This window comes from Plectropomus leopardus, chromosome 7, assembly GCF_026936395.1.
Source record: "Plectropomus leopardus strain MGB_pleo_1.0 chromosome 7, ASM2693639v1, whole genome shotgun sequence".
NCBI classification, from domain to species: domain Eukaryota; kingdom Metazoa; phylum Chordata; class Actinopteri; order Perciformes; family Serranidae; genus Plectropomus; species Plectropomus leopardus.
In genome coordinates, this window is record NC_142182.1 from 20717904 (window position 1) to 20732609 (window position 14706).

At 39.8% G+C, this 14706-nt stretch overlaps 1 protein-coding gene across 5 annotated transcripts in view; it reads right to left on the minus strand.

The window, feature by feature from the left end:
• The window catches only part of LOC121949958 (suppressor of tumorigenicity 7 protein homolog), a 74575-nt gene extending 60318 nt beyond the window's left edge, over positions 1 to 14257 (minus strand). For 2 of the 5 annotated variants that reach the window (XM_042495831.2, XM_042495827.2), the window contains exon 1: positions 14083 to 14257. The gene's annotated coding sequence lies outside the window, so the exon portion shown is untranslated. The remainder of the gene's footprint in view (positions 1 to 14082) is intronic. The other 3 variants (XM_042495828.2, XM_042495829.2, XM_042495830.2) reach the window with 3 other exon arrangements.
• Positions 14258 to 14706: the final 449 nt, after the last annotated feature.

Below are 14706 nucleotides of genomic sequence, written 5' to 3' on the forward strand. Positions count from 1 at the left end.
AAAACCAGTGCTTCCCCTCTGCCACTAACCAGGGTTTTGATTTAGCTCATAACAAAAAAAAAAAAGTCAAAAAGACTTTACTCTTCCTCTTGTGGTATAACCTTTGACATCAGAGTTGAATAGTTTGTATTTCAACTATATGACGTATGTGTTTGTCTGTGGGTACATGTGTCTGTGTGTCCATACAGAAGTTTGTAAGCAGTGGTGACAGAAGAAGGAAAAAGATCCACCCATCCATTTTCTACCGCTCATCCAGGGTTGGGTCGGGGGGGCAACAGCCTAAGCAGGGAGTCCCAGACTTCCTTCTCCCCAGCCACTTCGTCCAGCTCTTCCCAGCTGAGAGACATAGTCTCTCAAGCGTGTCCTGGGTCTTTCCTGGGGTCTCCTATTGGTGGGACGTGCCCTGATCACCTCACCAGGGAGGCGTCCGGGAGGCATCCTAATTAGATGCCCGAGCCACCTCATCTGGCTCGTCAACACGAAGGAGCAGCGCCTCTACTCCGAGCTTCTCCCAGATGACCGAGCTTCTCACCCTATCTCTAAGGCCCAAAACATTTTTAGAGGGTTAAGAAAAGACTATATTTAGTAAATATAGTCTATAATCGATGTCTAGGATTTTTGAATCGATTCTGATTCGTTAAAAATGAGAATCGAGATTCTTATATGAATCGATTTTTTCCCCCACCCCTACTAATGAGAGCTTGAGGCAGACTGTGTCAGGTATTAGGTTTTAGGGTTAATTCTGTCATATAGTTTTCTTAGATTCAAATATGCGCAGGCAGTCAAATCTGGAGAATCTTAGGTGCATTTAAATACAAGGCCACTGAACAGGTCATTCATCAAACTGTGTCTGTATGCAAAGTTGAAAGCCAGGATGAGGAACAGAGGGTGGTGAAAGAACAACCAGCTGACTGTAGCTGTCTTAATGACTAATCTCTGTGCCATTGTACAGAGTTTATTTTCCTATTTGTTACTGGGGCAGGCCCTGACAGCAGTGTTCTGATGTGGTGACACCACAAAGGTTATACTTTAATTATTTAGCCAGACTTGCTGCAAAAATGCATTTCTCCATCACTTCAGATATAGAATAGCAGATTCCTGGCTCCTTTCCCAAAAGTCCCATCGTAACTTAAGCCCTTTTTACACAGAAATCTTGTATAGGGCGACTCCAAAGTCCGTTCTTTATGCCCCCTTTGATTTGATTTTAGACAGCATGCTGGCATCGCGGAAGTAAAGGAGGCGTGATGGGAGTGACATGTAACACAACAGCGTTGGACTCTGTGACATATAACGTGCATCCAGCAGCACTTAATAAACAATGACAATGGCAAAACATGCCAAAAACAATAATTTTCTGTCTCCATTATAGTATGGCGGCAGATCTCGTCCTCTGCTTGGAGGGTAAGGAGCTCAATAACCTCATTGTTTTTTTCAATTTGCGGACATTTTGTGCTGCTGTTCTTCTTTGAGTTAGTTACTAACTGCTTGTAGCTGCTTTTTAAATCTCCCGGCAGTCAGGCCACAAATAACACATCATCAAAAAGTCACACACATGGTCCAGTCCTGCTGGTCGTCCTTTTTACATTGATGTTTATTCGGAGCTGTCACTAACGCTGCTGCAGGCTTAACTGCAAGACAAGTCTGTCCCCCCATTCCGCAATTGTTCCTTTTACAAAGAACAGCACGCAGAGTAAGGGCACAACATTCCCACCTTTGACAAGCAGTGTAAAACGGGCTTTAGAATGGGTGGACAAACCCCCACAAAGGTTTCTGTGAATGTTAAATCTGGACAATCTGGTAGCAAGTTACCATCTTGTTAAAACTGTTTTATCAACCACAACCACTATTTTATCTGTCATGCAGACAGAGAGGGAAGTTTCCTGAACTGCTGATAAGACCAAAATCTAAAGCACACAAACACTGCAAAACACTCGTTACATGCACTGTGGCCATGGCATTCACTTTTAAGGAAAACAAAATCAAAATAACGGCTCAGTTTCCATTAACTTGACTGAAACACTGACAGAAATATTCTTTACTTAGCTACAGCCCCTTTTGCATATTCCACATTTCAGCTTTGGCCAAACTTTTTAAAAAAAAAAAAAAAAATCCTTTTAAGTTTCTAAGTCTCCAAGCTTATTCTTATCTAGCTCTCATCGTTCACAACTGCTTTAGATTTAGTGAGGGGAATACACTTATGCAGACTTTTACCTGGATTCACCTCATCACTGTACTTCACTAGCAGAGTGTCTTTGATAATTTTTTACTGTCAGGGTGCCTAGCAGCTTTGACCTTTGTCTTACTTGGCCAAAGTCCTAACTGGCATAGCCGATCAGACATCAGAAAGCCAGCTGTGAGGGCTTTGGAGTGTTTGCCTTGAATTACCACTTTGGGTGTTTCACGGTGCAAAGGGTGATCCGGGCTTTCTGGTGTGGATGTTCTCAGTGGGTACAGCTGATTGAATGCGTTGATGAAAAACAGACTTTGACTGTGGAGGTTTTCCCCAGCAGGGCAGGGTAGGGCAGCCTGTCGTGTCAAAGGTAGGGCAAACATTTCTGTCTGAGATCATGTTACCAAAGCAGTGCACAGGTTCTAAATAAAGGTTCCTGACCAGTCTGATCTGGCTTTGTGGTAAATTTCAAGCTGTGTCTGTGTGTGTCACATCTTTCCGCTAACTCAGAAGGGTTTTTTTATATTCTTTAATTTTCATTCTTTGTACTGTACCTTCACTTTGTATTGGACTGTAACACTTCTGTCAGTGTTGGGTGTGGACATGTTGGTCTTACTGCACTGTGACAATATCAAACAAGAATTAATGCCATGCAGTTGTATGCCTCTTCACACCGGTGAAGTTGCACTTACAGTTTACATCCACGTCTGTGAAAACATGAGTGCTTCACCCACATCTTCCCCCTGGCAGCACAGAAGATCTATACAATCAGCATAGTTTCAAGATGGACACCCAAGATTAGTGTCACCAATTCAGTATCTAAGCAACTGTTTCCCCTTCTGTTCCTGAGATGTGACGTTGAGTAAAGGCCAGAGGAGTGTTTATTATGATGTCTCAGTGAAGTTGACCTTTGACCTCTTGGATATAAAGTATCAGAACTTCATAATTATATCATTTTAGATATTTGTTTGAAATGTTCACTTTTGAATTCTTGGGTCATATAAACATGTTTTATGTAGTCACAGTGACATTGACCTTTAACCTTCAACCACCAAATTCTACTCAGTTCATCCTTAATTCAAAGAGGACATTAGTATCAAATTTGAGGAGACTCCCTCAAAGTGTTCTTCAACTGTTTGTGTTCAAGAAAATGAGACAGACGCAACGTCACAGTGACCTTTTACCACTAAATTTAATGTTATGAATTAGTAGATGTTTGTCTAAAATTTCAGGAAATCCCTGAAGATGTTCTTGAAATATCATATTCACAAGAATGAGACGAATGCAAGGTCACAGTGACCTTTGACCACTAAAATTGCAATTCGTTTTTGACTTCAAGGTAGAACATTTGTGCCAAATTTCAGGAAATTTTCTCAAAGTATTCTTGATATATCATGTTCATAAAAATGGGACGGACAGACAGATGGAGGAACGGACAAACAACCCAAAAACACAACACTTCCAGCCACAGAGGCATAAAAAACATGTCCACACTTTTCAGGGTTTATTTGTGTATTTTAAATGACCATTCCTTGTTCCCAGAGCTGTGATGACCTTGTTCTTCATATAGAGGCTTCACTGTCCAATCTACAACTGACAAAGTTGGAATCTTTATGCAGTAAAAATTTCTTCAAAGAGGTTTCATTTCTGATGCATGAATGAATCCTCTGGGCAATGTAAGCCTGGGAAAATGCTGTGTGGAATCTGTCTGAACCCAGATACAAGTTATCATCAGTGTTTTCAAGTCTGCCAGCATTCTCCACAAAAAACATGAAGACACATCACATGCCATTTCTTCACTGTCAGCACTGCTCCAATGGTCACGGGTTGATATGGTACCACACAATGGTCCATAAATCTGAAAATAAATTTGACCTTTTGAGTGTTACGGCTTCACATCAAAATCCAGAGTCCAGAACCAATCATTTTCAGTAACTATGCCACAAACAGCTTATTGCTGAGCAAAGCAATCAACGCAATGGTGCTAAATGACTGGAAAAAACAGAGAGAAAGGACACAAGCTCAAGAGGTAAAAAGCCAACAACTAGAAAGCTATTCGCTAAACAGACCAATAAACACTCCCACTGGTGATTGATGTAATGTGGACTGGTCAATGTGAAACAATGACGGCTGCCAAATCTTTTTTAATAGTTAAACAGTAAGCTAAGATGTTTGTGAAAACAGTTTAAGCCAGAAATATGCAACTCAGTAACAGAATGTTGGTTTATATTTGATTTGATATTTGATTTTTTTTTCTCGACATTTTCACTGTACAAGGAGCTGTGGCACCTACTTCCCGTTCACAAACTCTTGCCATTACGGCGAAAGAAGACATTAAAATACATTTCTGAAAACATTTTACGCAAGTAGGCAGTGCAGTTACATAATCTTGATTTATATTCAATCAGCGCTGCCTAGTTTTACCGTTTGATCAGATTTCTGACCCAGTTTGAGAGACAGAGGCGAGTGTGTCTCTTGATCAGCTGTATACTCTTTCTGTTCGTAGTGGCGGCAGCATGGGTGGCAGATTACACGAAAGTGTGGAAATACAGCCTGGGCAACACTCCCACTTCCAAGAGCCAGCGAAGCAACACTGGTGGTGACATTTGTATTATCTGGCACTGGTTAGATGTAGGGAAGTTCACTACATTTCACCTACACATACTACCCACACTGATTTGACACAAAACTGGTAGAAAATCTGCGAAGTATCCCTTTAAGGAGAGCTCTTTCTCTCAGTGTTTTAATCTTATCCTCAATGTGTTGTGAGGATTGTACTGAAACACTTCACATTGTTAGCAACTGTTAGTTGTTGACAATGTATTTTAGGGCCAATTATGTGTTTGTATCGCATAAAATTCCCATAATTCATGAGCCAGACATACTGAGGTGTTTTCTGAGTAAACACATCTGGGGACTCCCTGAGAGGAACTGCTGAACGGGGATCTCCCCTGAGGACTAAGAACTTTCAAGGGCTATTTCAGTTTGCATTTGCACTGCCAAGAGGAATGCTGAAGTAATGTAAACTGACCATAGAAGATTCTTATATTTCCCTTTGACAAGTCAAAATCGTGTCATATTTCCGCCGTCGCATATATGGTCAGCAAAGCCTGAGCTTCACCATCAGTCAATTTGTTTGCGTTTTCTTCCATTGTTTTCTATACAAGTTTTGTTGTCTGTTATTTACACAGCTCACAGGTTTTAAAAGTGGCGGTTGACGGAAGTGCATTGGCTTAAGTGTTTGTATCATACGCTTACATCACTCAAGGTTCATCTTGTGGTGAGAGAGGACCTACTCTTAAACAGGAGCCAAACAGAGTGATAAGAACTACAATCATTACTAGTCCTTGCAGCGCAAACACAATAAAAAGGGGACTTCTTCGACCTATGGAAAAGTTCCTCTGGCCTGAAACATCTATAGATGATATCAAATTCAGCAGAAGGCCTTTTGGCTATCTGAAACTTTAACAGTAAACAGGTTTTGCTAAGAGCTAAGTTTTTTTTCTTAAAAAACACACATGCACGCACGCACGTACGCACACACACACACACACACACACACACACACACACACACACACACACACACACACCTACCCACCCACCCCCACACACAGGAAGAAACAGATCATATCATCATAAAAACTGTAGACAAAAATAGCCACTAACAGCAGCCTAAATACACCACAGTACAATGTAGATATGCTGCATTTTGAGTAAGGGACATGACTTTCACCCTCCCTTGCTCTTGTCATGTTTATTGCTATGGCAACTGTTCTTTCTGCATAGATCCACTCCGCTAAATGAGGCTGTAAAACTGACAAGCAGACCGCTTCAACATTTACATAGGAAATTTAACATGACAGTGAAGGCAGAGTGTTATAACTTTACACGATTCATTCAATCAGCTCATCTTGTGGAAATTTACAGCAATAACTTGCACTATTGTTGAGAGAGCTTAAAGTCACTACAGATATGAGCATCATAAATTAATATTAATCCTTTGGTTATTTCTTTGGATGAGGCAATATGCGTTTTTAACCCTTCATGTCACTAAGATTGGTCACAGATCCAGTTGCAATAAGTCATGTTGATCTATTTAGATCGATGACATATAAATATTTATACCAGGTCAAAGCTTCAGTCTGAACAAGCATCATTTAGGCTTGGGTGGTATCGAATTTTTCATAGCTTCATACCTTCCTGAAATTTCACCTGGTATATCATACAGTATAAATGTGTGGCAGTAACTCCCCATGCAAAGGCCAATGACCTACTTACTTTCAGCTTTTCAGTCTATTAAATACACAACAGATTCTCAAAAAATGTTAAGCAAAGTAATATTCTCACAACAAAAACAGAGAGATACAACTGCAGAACTTTTGAATAGAACTTTCTCTTGGTCACAGAAGACTGATGAGGCTTAATTGCTTGTTAACTCATAAAACACATTTCACTCTTGCTTAGTCTTGCTAGTAATCTAGTTAGTAACTCCATCTACTCCACTGTTCCAACAACCACCACCTCAAGTTTGGTTGAAATAAATCCCTAATTTACCAAGTTAAATGTGAAAAACCACTCCGTTATTCCCCATAGACTTTCTCTTCCACAATCAGTAACCAAACATAAATGAACATTGTATTTGTGTCGGGGAACATCTTCATCACCACCAGAGACAGTTAGTAAATAAAGCTTTTGCCAAATCCAGTCTGTGAAGCATACAATGAGTTTAACAGAAACAGGAGCACCTGTGAAAAAGTCTTTTTCTCTGAGAAACTATGTTTGCATGCTCTTGTTCTTCTTTAATCGTTGTCATCTATTCTATTTGTGCCATGAATTCACTTACTGCTGTTTATTCCACTAATGTTAGGCTTGTCACTTTGGTAGCAGTCATTACTGTTTTGAAAACAGCTGCCCGCATGCTACTTGTGCTATATAAATAAAGTTGACTTGACTTGATAACCTACAACGCCATCCCTTATTGGCTGTTTACGTTTCCAGCTACAGAGCAGATCCCTGATTGGCCCGACTGAACTGGAATGGATTGAAAGTGTTTGGGGCGGCATAGAGTCCAGACTGAACAGAGAGAGAGACAGAGCGTTGAGCTCACATCATCAGGATGGTTTCATCTGGCTATAAAAAACATGCAGTTATCCCCACAGTCTCTCTCTGCTTTTGCTGGCCACCGGGTGCTTACAGTCCTGTAACTTATTCCTCCACCAATAGGTGTCGTGTTGTTAGTCAGCTCAGCTGCCAGTTCCACTAACAGAGACTGGAGACTGTCTTGTGGTGGTGCATGCTGTGCACTACATACAATGAGCTTAATAGAAAGAGCAGCGCCTGTGTTTATGACAGTATTAAAAACATGCATTCAGGATTTCTAAATACCCCGGTGTACTGTTATACTGTGATACAGCCCTAGCCTAGTATTATCTGGTAAACTGGCAGCTAACTCTGTGTCCCATGAGCTGCTGGCGATGAAGCTGTCCAGTCTAAAATATAAGCAATGAACTGAATAAATGGATTACTTTCACATTTTATATTCATATCATCTTAGAACTACAATTTGCATTGTTCCAGTTGGCTAAACAACGACACAAGTTTATGACTAGATCTTTTTTTGGTAGTTTCACTGTAGTTTGACTTAAGATCTAAAATAAAACACAAATTTAAAAAATTGTCCTCAGTCACTCAGCATAACTCATGAAAATGTTTTAGGCAGATACACAGGAAGATATCAATTGAGAGAGGACAGCAAACAGTAGTAGCCTCAATATTTAATGACACAGAGGCCACACAACATGTTGGTTGTAAGTCAAAGGACATAAATTTTGCTTTATCCCCGAGAGGGATCGATCTCTCTCCTGCTGTTATTAAAGCCATTTCCATCTAAAGTGTATGCCTGCAACAGGAACAGGCAAGCTCTCAGAGGGATACCAAAAATCACTCTGAGAAATGCAAGAAACCACTAACTTCATCAAAATTAGAGGAAGTAAGCTGAGAGAAAGTGGTTGATGTGATAAGCTTCTGACAGCTTTGAGGGGGAATCCCACAATTTCTAGATCAAAATGTTCATAGAAAAGGGGAACAAAGAAAAAAAGAACAGATGTATTATATACTGGTGCTTATGAGAAAGAGGAAGTGAAACTATGTCATCAATGTAACGTCACTATCAGTTTAAGATCTGTATCAAAAGGTCAGGGTACAGAGAAGCTGTAACTTTTCAGTCCCATCCAACATACCACTACAGAGTTACCTGCAACCATATTTGCAGCGAGCGATTACCTGCACATCATTAGTCAAATCTGGTAAAAGAGGCAAATGCTGAGACCAAGGTCAAAAGCTCAATTTAGCTTTAATGACATGGCAGCATGAAAAATAGCCAGTACGCCTAATCATGTGTGTTTGTTCATCCAATACATTACACACCTATCATGCAAAATGTGGCATGTCAGCAAAGGGTTGATTTGATTATGAAAATCTGCTGTTGCTGTACATAGTGTAAAAAATTTAAATGCTGACTCACCAGTTAATGACCCACCCACTGCAGAGACATTTCTACCTGCTAAAACACCTCACATGGGTCTGACATCCTACTTGTTTTCAGTGCTATGTTGCGCACAGAAATAGTAAATGCATATGCCAAACAGTCTGCTCAATTAAAACTTACATTGAGGACTAACAAAGTTTGTAATTCACCAATAACTTAATATCAATAATTTTACGACTTTTTAAAAGGATTGATGAAACTGTAAAACTCTAAAAGACTGTATTTAATCAAGACTTTCATTTGTAACTGCCTCGAAAACCAGACTGTGTATTGGATAATCACAGGTCTTTACTGCCACACAGACCCTGTCTGGTTGTGCAGATTTGGTTGGGGCAGTACTATAGTATTATAGTATACCAGGATATTTAGAAATCCTGACAGCATATTTTTTGTACCTTCCGTTACAGTGTAAACTGGCAATGCACGGATGCGATGTCACAGCTGCACTTGACTGCACTGCGTACGTACGTGGTACTCTTCTATGTTGTGTCATTACAAAGTTACACTGCTAACTGCTGGCTTGACATGAATACTACAGCGTTTTCTGTTGTTTTTGTGGACACAACATCATTTTCACAATGTTATCAAATGAACACTGATTTACTCTTTTTTTTTAAAATGTAAATGAAAGACTCTATTTTTCGTGGGGCCATTCTCATCTAAACGGGGCCTCATCCTGTCTCATTGTCACTGTCTTAAAGGGACAGTGACAATGCCAAAAAAATTAAAGGTAGGGTTTGTCATATTACACTTTATTGTTATTTTAATAACTTTGAAGAAGCCTACCTTAAGTGTGCACTGTGCAGCTGTATTTTCTAAAGAAACCAAAAATATTGGATCGGGACTGGTATCGGCAGATAGTCAATATTAAATGACGTGCATCGGAATCGAGGCAAAAAAAACATGACGGTGACATCCCTATAATAAATCTTAATATATCCCAATATATGTTATTGCAAGCATATTGCAAAACATTTAATATTTCAATATTGTATTGTGACTTAAGCATGGTGATAATACTGTATCGAAGGCCCTCTGGTGATTCGCACCCTGAGGATGAACCAAAACGATAATCAGAAAAGTCACTCTTATGACCCCTACATTGGGCGCGCTTCAATAGTGAATTAAATAGCAAAAATAAACTATTCCCCATTTTTCTGGGAACTGCCTGGAACTCCCTCCATAACCCTGGGGGTTCCTGGACCCCTGGGTGAGAAACACTGGTATAGAAAGTGTAAGATTGGGTTATAGGATGCCACAAGCACATTGAACAGATTAAGACTTAAAATAGAACCACAATATACAGTTTAATGGTTCAGTTTGATAGCCTATAAAAACAATACACACAAATAACAGTAACTGTAAGTCTGTCACTTGGTGATCAGGCTCTTAAAGCTCAAACCAAGAATTATTAGCTTGCACACTACAACGGTGCACTAAAGTAGACTGAACACAAACTACAAAATACACCTCCTTATTAACTGAGGTCGCCACTCTGTATGGACGTATGGGGGCATGTCATCATGTTAGTTATCACATTCACTAACCAACCTGTCGCTATTTTTGAATTCATTAATAGTGTCTGTTGGTGAGATGCTTTGGATGCTTTGTGGTGTCCATGGGGTCACCCTGACTGTTGGCAGTGTAAGCGAATAATACTATTTTCGCTCCATGCGTCTGCTTTGTCAACAAGTTGTGGACGGTCGGCAAGACAAGCATCTGAAACTTTATCAGCCATGACTTTCGCTCTGCATCTCACCATGACAGCAATTGTTTGTTTGGCACGCCCACAACACCTGGTGCGAGTAACAGCACAGCTCGGAACAGCACACACACACACACACACACACACACACACACACACACACACACACACTTGTCCTCCGCCTGCAGGGAGTGAAAAGAGCTTGGGACAGCCCGCACTCACACACAGACAGCCTCTCTGTCGTAAGCGGAAAAACACAGCTCTTATTAAACTTATTTACTATCATTCATAAAGTATCGGTATTAACATGGGGCGGCATTGTATCGTTTCGAACAGCTGAGTAGCGCGATACTTTCATAGTATCAGCATACCGTACAACACTAGTCACAATAAATCACTTAAGCCAACAGGAGTTGTTATGATTCCAGGATTACACATTTTCCATTTAGAAATGCTGTTTTCCCGACATAGAAGTTTGTCTATTGGCAGGAAACTGCTAATGAGCAGAATGATATATGCTGTTACAAGGTAGACAATATGATCATGAATCAAGAACTCGGGGATAACATTTATCAAGGTTTAGAGCAATTTCTAGTAACTTTTAAAGAAACGAAAATGGAAAAAAGTAATCATCAATTCTGTTCCAGACATACGTACAAGGTCTGGAGGTTTGTCAGATTGCCAATTCAGAAGGCACCAGCTGTATACGCGCTGTACATTAACACTTTTCCTGTGCAAGAAGTGACAAGTTGAGAGTCAGCAGCACAAATGCCACGTTAAACCTGACACGTAAACCTCCAACGCCCATGCTTCTGGTTATGACTGTTCAATTCCAACCCATACATACACTACTATTAAGACTCCTTAAGCAGCCTAAGTGTGCCTAAAGGCTCTCCTGCCCCCTCTAGTTCGAGCCAGCTGGCTTTCTGAAAGAGCACATTCTTCCATCTGCTGCTCAGCACACAGTCACAGGAGACTCATCACTTGCTGCTGTGAGAGCAATGCGACAAATAACGCCAGCTAGACCACTGAGCCGACACTGAATGCCCGGCTGTGGTAAACACTTGAGATCCACGAGGCCAACAAGCAGTGCTAAAAATGGGATCTAAGTTGAGGCATATACTTCTGTTACAGTTTGCTTAAACGTCCCATATTGCAAAAAGTCAGATTCCCATTTTTTTTTTTTAAATATAAAACAGGTAACGGGGTATTAAAACGCTCAATCCACAGAGAAAGACAGTTTGAATTCTAAAACTGTGCGCTTAAACAAGCTGTAAAGATTTCCATGAAGTTGTGATGTCACAAATATACTATATAGACTGTTTAAAACTTGAAACATAAACATTCGAAATGGGTCCCATTGCATTTACCATATGCTTTATAGTGTATTTGAATGACATCAGCTGATAGAGGGTAAACAGCGACCCAAGCTGTTCCAGTGAAAAAGTAGGTAAAGGTAGAAATTGCTGCCGCTACAGTGCTGTTACAGTCATAACCCCAGCTGCAGTGATGGTAGAGCATGGAAAATTAACTCCTTGAAACCTGAGCGAATTGACTTGATTTCTTTCAAAAACACAGGAGGCAATGAGCAACAAAAGCAAAAATGCCACAAAACTTAGCAAGAAATAAGTAAAATGTACAAGAAAATAACCTTAGAATTAGTTAAAAAAAAAAAAAAAAAACTCTTACCAAGTTGTTTATTGCCTCTTTCCCATGTTTCTGAAAGAAATTGCACACATTTGCTCAGGGTTCAAAGGTTTAAATATTGTAAAAAGAATCTGAAAGCAGGACAAGGAGAGTGATGTTGCTCCAGGTTTCAATGGCTTCAGAGAACTGGATACAGCATGGAATGCAGGGCCTCATTTATTCCTATGACAGTTGCTCAAAAGCACAGGAAGCCAAATTGTTAAAATGCCGTGTATAAAATTACCTGAAAGATCTGGTAAAGATTTACACTACTTCTGCAGTGGGAGGCCCGTAGAGCAAGCGCAATAGAGACAGCGGCCGAGCGGGGCTGAGTTTGCCCAAGCAGCTAACTTCCACTGTTGGAACAGTTTTTGCAATTGCAATTCTTGTAGCACTTAAAAATATAACTAACACAAATACTGTTTAATAGAGTGAAGATAAAGGTATTTTGAAAATCATAAATACAAAGTAGCATTTACATGTTATCGTCTTTATGACAATACTGAATGTCTGTCTTAGCTTGAGCAGTTTACATTCCTAAGGACAGTCGCATGAAACTTTATTTGTACGGTGCCTCTTCATGACAAACACAATTCAGCGTTGCACGTGGTCAATACATCACCAGTACTGGCTCGCTGTCGGAGGGTTTAATAACTTGCTCTACCTCTCGCTGGATGGTGTGGGACAGCACTTAATGTGCCAGACAATTAGTGTGAACATGGACATGGAGTGGAAGTGGGCAGGGTAAAGGGATAGGATGTGGTTTGGGAAAGTCCCACCGAGTAGGAATTGACGGATATTGTTTTGTCAGAGCTGATAGCAATACCAATTATTAGTAGTTAATGATACCGATAACTAATATTTGTAACCGATATGCATTTACAATAAAAATAAAAATCTTTCCATCAATATTTAGAATTTGGAATATAAAAAACTCCAACACAAAACATTGTTTAAATTCCTTTAGAAAATGTTTAATCAATACTAAAATACTGAAAATACTGAAATGTTCAACATCGTATGTAGGAAGTTCCCAGCATCTTTTTTTTTATAAAGTCAACTGATCATTTAAATAAAAATATTAATAAATAAAAATAGCTAAAAATATCACCCTGGGGTTTTACAATGTGAAAGTTTCTCCCGTGCTGACAATTTATTTGTATTTTATAATTAATTAATTTTATCAGCAATCATTAAAATAAAATGCCTATATAGATAATCAGCAAAATGCCAAATATTGGCCCCAATAATCGGCCGGCTCCATACTCGATCCAGAAACGCTGGCCAATCAGAGGACTGCACTTTTTCAGGTTAGGGATTTAAAGAGACAGACGCCAAAACGGAGCATTTCAGACAGAGGGTGAATAAAGGTATATTCATGTAGACTGTGTGAGAAAAATAAGCTATTGTTTCTTGATGTTTTTTTTGTTTTTTTTTGTTTACATTAAAGCAAATAAACATGTTCTAGTAGTAACCCAGAATACAAATATGGACCTGAAAATGAGCATAGTATGGGACCACTAAAGTTTGCTGAAAATAACCTACATCTCTAACAGAGTGCCACTCCATAAGTTAAGAAAAAAACCTCGCAGACAGAGTGTAAAATAAGAACACTAAGACATGTAAACTCCAAAGCACCACATAAGGTCAGTTGACTCATGATGGAGACCATTACAAACAATACAACACTCTACTCTCTTGGGTATAGTGCTCGGCAAAACTAACTACTCTGTAGCTCGGAACATCTCCAGATGCTCCAGTTCACTGTGCATTTAACATTCACAGAGCAGGTTTCCGAGCATGAGGATTCCCATTGAAACTTGTGCTAAACGCTAGCCACTCTTACTCCGAGCTAACTGCTAACAAGAGGTGGCTAACGTTTGCATAAAACTTTAGTGAAAGTGAGGGCAGCGTGAATGGCAGCGTCTGGAGGGCTCATAAAAACGACGTGTGTGTCTGTGTGTGAGCTTACCTCAGTTTGTGGGAGTGCGAAGGCCAGTTAAATCCTTATTTGTAGCGAGCATTTCTTCCACCAGCAGTTCAACATGTGTGTGGTTTCCAGCAGCAGCAGCAGCAGCAGCAGCGGACTGTGTGTAGACGTGTCTGCAGACGGAGCTGGCAGCTAGCTAACGTTAGCTTTACAGTTACCAGTTAGCCACCGGCTCGCTAACCTGGACAGTTAGCTCGTGCCGCCTCTGGGTGTCGCTGTCACTGATTTACCTGCGTGTCAAGGCAAGTGCAACCAACACCCGTATCAAATGAGTCATGTATTATAATGTCATGTTTATTTTAAGCGATACAGTATATACAAAAATACATAAATACGCCCAATAAAGATACGCCTACATGAAAAGATGAGAGGCTGTTTGTCATGGTCTGTCACTGTCAAAACTTCATCCTACTGCGCATGCGCGGTTATTCTGTACATGAGGCATTGATTATGATCAGTTTATAATAATGTGCTCATTATTTTTAGCTAAATTTTACATTAAGATAAAAAAAATAGAAAAGATAGAAAAAAAGATTTAAAAAATAAAGAAATTGCCCTTATATACAACTTTCAAAAATCTAGATACACATTTTAAAACAATATCAA